At 34.5% G+C, this 4,516-nt stretch overlaps 1 long non-coding RNA gene across 1 annotated transcript in view; it reads right to left on the bottom strand.

The window, feature by feature from the left end:
- Positions 1 to 296: 296 nt before the first annotated feature.
- The window catches only part of LOC123509862, a 9,871-nt gene continuing 5,651 nt past the window's right edge, over positions 297 to 4,516 (bottom strand). The window contains exon 5 of the long non-coding RNA XR_006676302.1: positions 297 to 1,712. This is a non-coding gene — a long non-coding RNA (uncharacterized LOC123509862). The remainder of the gene's footprint in view (positions 1,713 to 4,516) is intronic.

Below are 4,516 nucleotides of genomic sequence, written 5' to 3'. Positions count from 1 at the left end.
ATATCATTTAGCCCAAACGCAAAAGACTAAGCAAGTAAAAATGTACTTATATATAATTGGGCACGACCCTGTCTACTAGGTAGGTTGGTTGCCGCCTTTAATGTATACATAACACTGGTCAACACGATATTTCTGGCAAAAGATTTTAAAACAAATTCTAATTAAATTTGGGCTGCTGAATATGAATATGAACTCAGTATTTGTCTATCACATCAGGATTTCGAGGTATATCTTTTTTTTTTTTATGAAAATTACTCATCAGCAGAAGGTTTTATGTTAAAGACACGTGATTTTTAGTTCTACATTTCGTATATTCTTAATCAAGGAATAACAAAGATTGCAAAGTCCAATGTATAGCAAATCAAATATAGTGACAATTAAAATAGAAAATATAAAAACACATATCACAGATCAATGGCAAATAGCAGTTATCTGAACTTTCTTTTCTTGGCCGATCTCTGATGTACAGCTACTGGGTTGTCTCTCATCAAGCTCCAGCAATAATTCGCAATCATATGTCAGTCCCACCGGCCTTGATACCGTTCTTCCATTGTTTAATGTCCTGATGAAAACGCTCCCCTTGTTCCTCACTCACATCCCCGAGGTTCTCCGGAAAATTGTCCAAATGGCTGTGTAAATAGTGAATATTGATACTCATTCTACATCACATTCACAGGCTCATTAGTAGCTCTTCCACAATCTCTTCAAAGTTGTCTGTTTTCTTATTCCCTAGAAAATTCTGCATAGCATTACAAAATGCATTCCAAGATCTTTCTTCTGTCTCATTCATTTATGTGTTAAAATTTGGATCTCTCATAAGGTTTCTTATTTGAGGTCCATCAAATACTCCAACTTTTTTTCTTCTCCTCACAAAGACCAGGAAAAGTTGAACAAATATAGTTGAAGAATTCTCCACCGTGGTCAAGAGCTTTGACGAAATGCTGCATCAATCCAAGTTTTATGTGCAAGGGAGGAAAGGCAATGTTCTTACTATCCACTAGAGGATCATTGATGACATTCTTATCGCCAGATACCAAACTCTGTCGCTGAGGCCATTAATTTTTCACCCAATGCTCTGCTGTAGCTCTACTGTCCCAGTAGCAGAGAAAACGGATATTTTTTGTACCTTCCTTGCTGACTTAAAAGTAAGTTAACAATTTTCAAATCGACACAAATTAACCACACATGAACATGATATTGCAACCTCTCTAGAACAAATTTGATATTATATTTTTTAAGGTTTACAGAATGACCTATTGGTATAGGGCCATACTTATTTCCATTCTGTAACAGAACACATTTCAAACTTCTTTTGGAACTGTCAATAAAAAGCCTCCAATTCCTTGAATCGTATGCTGGAAGTCCCATAAAGAGAAGTAGCCCTTCTACATCAGTACAATAAATAAGCTGGCCATCTAGAATGGAAGTACTTAAGCAGTTTTGCTTCCCTGTTACGATAAAATGAGACACTTGTGCGGGGTTTCAACATTCGATTTTCTTGCAGTCTTGAAGCCAACAGTTTAGCATATTCTTGTCTTGGCCTCCAAGTGGTACTTTGAAGTACGCAAAATACACGCTCTTAACAAAGTTTGTAATGTTGCGCCTCTGAGTCTTCAAAATAAAGCTTCCACAGATGTAGCAAAATATATTTGGATCATTTGAGCGCTGTCTTCTGTGAGATGTAGAGATCATTGTTAGATCAACAACACATCCTGCAGACAAATACAAGAAAAAAGTTGTTAGCTACCTGAGTTTTTCCTTGAATTTCTACCCAACCCCCCACACCTTAGGCATTGTTTCACACAAAAAAAAAAAAAAAAAAGAAATCAGCTAGATAAAAACAATAGATAACAAAATTCAATGGAAAATTCAGTAATAAAGCACTACCTGCAGACGAGTGTTGTGTAAGTTGAAATCTGTTCGTTTACTTTCGCATCATAAAAAAAAGGGGAATATTATACATGTTCAAAGAAGACGAAGATATTCTCCAGTTTATTGGGAGACTAAATAAAAAATAAATTACAAAAATACACCATTTAATCCGGCCCTTTTGCTACACTACTGATTAAAAGGATATTTTTTTTTTCTTGAAATTCATGAAAATGGGATATATACCTATAGCGCAAAAACGTGATGTGATAGAGAAAATATAAGATCAGATTTGAATTCAGCACCCTAAAATTAGTCTATACTAGTGTAATATATATTGTGTATATTATGTAAGTTACTATGTATATTATGTAAGTTACTATGTTTCCGAAACGATAATTATTCCATGTGAGATTTAAGGCACTGCGTCATAGATTGGGTGCTAAGAACCTAATATTAAAACCAATGTAGCCTCATTAAATATTTCCCTTTTCGTCTGAAAACAAAAGAGAGCAGCTACAGCAAGCCATCTACAGACATTTCTTTTCCTACACAAGAACGGCATCCATATAGCTAGAGTTAACACTTACCTTGTAAAACAAACCTTAATTAACATGAAAACTTCTTCACTAGTCCAGGAGTCCCCTTTTGGGCAAAGGACTATAAATGTCAGCATGTTAGACTGTTATATTAATATCGACCCTGAGTATACTTATAATGCCCTACGTGAAACAGTTTATTCTCATGATATAGATGATAAAATGGTGTCCCATAAAATTGACTTGAGCCTTTTATTACCTAAATCTCATGCGCTCTGTCTTTGCTTGGAATAATGGGAAGTCTGCTCTCAAATTAGCCAAAAACACTTATCTCCAAAATAATGCAAGATCCAACTCTTCCTCAGACCTTTGCCATTTGGCTAAAAATAACTTATCCAATTACTTTGCTTTTCATTTATCCCTCCTTTCATTTCAACATGATGGTATCACTGCCATCTCATCTATTGCTAAAGTTGAACTCGTACCAAATCTCTGCTGAAAAAAAAAAATTTACCTTGCATGATTCAGTGTTTGTTCCCTCCTCTCCTCCAACTTCTTTTTACTTCATGTAGTCTGTAATCTTTTAAAATCTTTCGCATTTATGTTAATCATGCATTTTGCCTTTGTCAATTCCACTTATTCCACTTGTTACATTCTAGTTTTTGTTAATGGGTTGTACTTATCTTATTTCGGAGATTTTGGTGCAATTTTTGTTGTTGGACTACTCATATAAAAAAATGATAAAAAAAAGAAGCACAAAACCCTTTAATTCCCAAACTATCCTCCTACGGATTCTATCCTTCTCATAACTTCATCTCGTTTGCTTTCTGACCGTTTTATTTGAGTTGTGGTACACAGTCACTGTTCTTTTCCTAAAACTATTAGTAGCGTTTTTGTTAAGGGTTCAGGCCTATCACTGAATTTCTTCTTAAATGATCCTCTAAACAAATTTTCTTGTCCTATTAGCTACTAAAATTATGATACCTATTGAGTCTAATACTAACGTTCTATTCATCAACCACTATTAGAGAAAAAGTTTCTCATTTCTTTCCTAAATTTGAACTTCTCAATTTTAAACTCATTATATCTGCATTATCTCTTATCCTTTATTTTATTTATTTATTTTTTTTTTTTGACATCCTCCTTTACACTGATTCTAGTAGACATGTATCCTTCTTTTCATGTTGAGACCAAAGCTATACCATACAATCTATATGGGGTCTGAAAAGCGCCAAATACTATTTTGATCTTACGTCAGGACTTCTGCTTTTAACACACCTAAAGATAAACCTTAGTACCCTATTGGTCATATGTTTTGCCTCTACGCATTGCCTTCTTTAACCAAAATCGGAGCTTACTATAACTCTTTTCATATTCAGAACATACCAGGGCCTTGTTGTTCGTCATTTAATTATCATGCGTATATTATCTATTTACGCTAAACACTTTGCAATTGTTAATATTGAACTGCATCTGCCATAAGCCTGTTTGTTTGTTCATCTTATCTAAATCTGCCTGCAAGGACCTAAACAATCTACCTATCCGAATTCGTGTTATCTGTAAATTTACTAATATCAATGATATATATTGAAAATAACAATGAAATTAATATCGAACCCTTAAAGAGATCAGAAGTCAGGCGTTATTTTGCGTTCCTAAATGAACTGTTTATTTCCTAAATAATTGGTCGTCTCTGAAAAGATGTGGAAAAGTGTAGGGCAGTGTTATCAGCGTAGACATTTTGTTTAAAAGGTCAAAGATGGATAACAGGAATATAGTGGATAACAAGGCATAATTCTGAGTAGCAACACTGTCAATAGATTTGGGAAAACTGTGACCGTCTACCACAACAGCAATAAGATGGTTGAAAAGGAAATTTGAGATGGAATTCCAGCCAGAAGGATAGAAGCCCCGGGAAGGTGATTACCGATCAAAGGTTTGTGTCAGACTTCATCAAAAACTTTTGGTATGTCTAAGATCGGAGTATTCAACATGCGGTTAATTAGATGGCTGATCTAATAATATCCTTTGCAGTACCACTGCATATTGAGTTAGTGTCAGTCACTAAATTAATATTCCAGAGTTATTTAACCTAAATGGCTAATCTA

Source organism: Portunus trituberculatus, chromosome 27 (assembly GCF_017591435.1).
Source record: "Portunus trituberculatus isolate SZX2019 chromosome 27, ASM1759143v1, whole genome shotgun sequence".
Lineage (NCBI taxonomy): Eukaryota > Metazoa > Arthropoda > Malacostraca > Decapoda > Portunidae > Portunus > Portunus trituberculatus.
The sequence above is the reverse complement of the archived record's forward strand: the minus strand, read 5'-3'. Positions and strand labels throughout refer to the sequence as shown.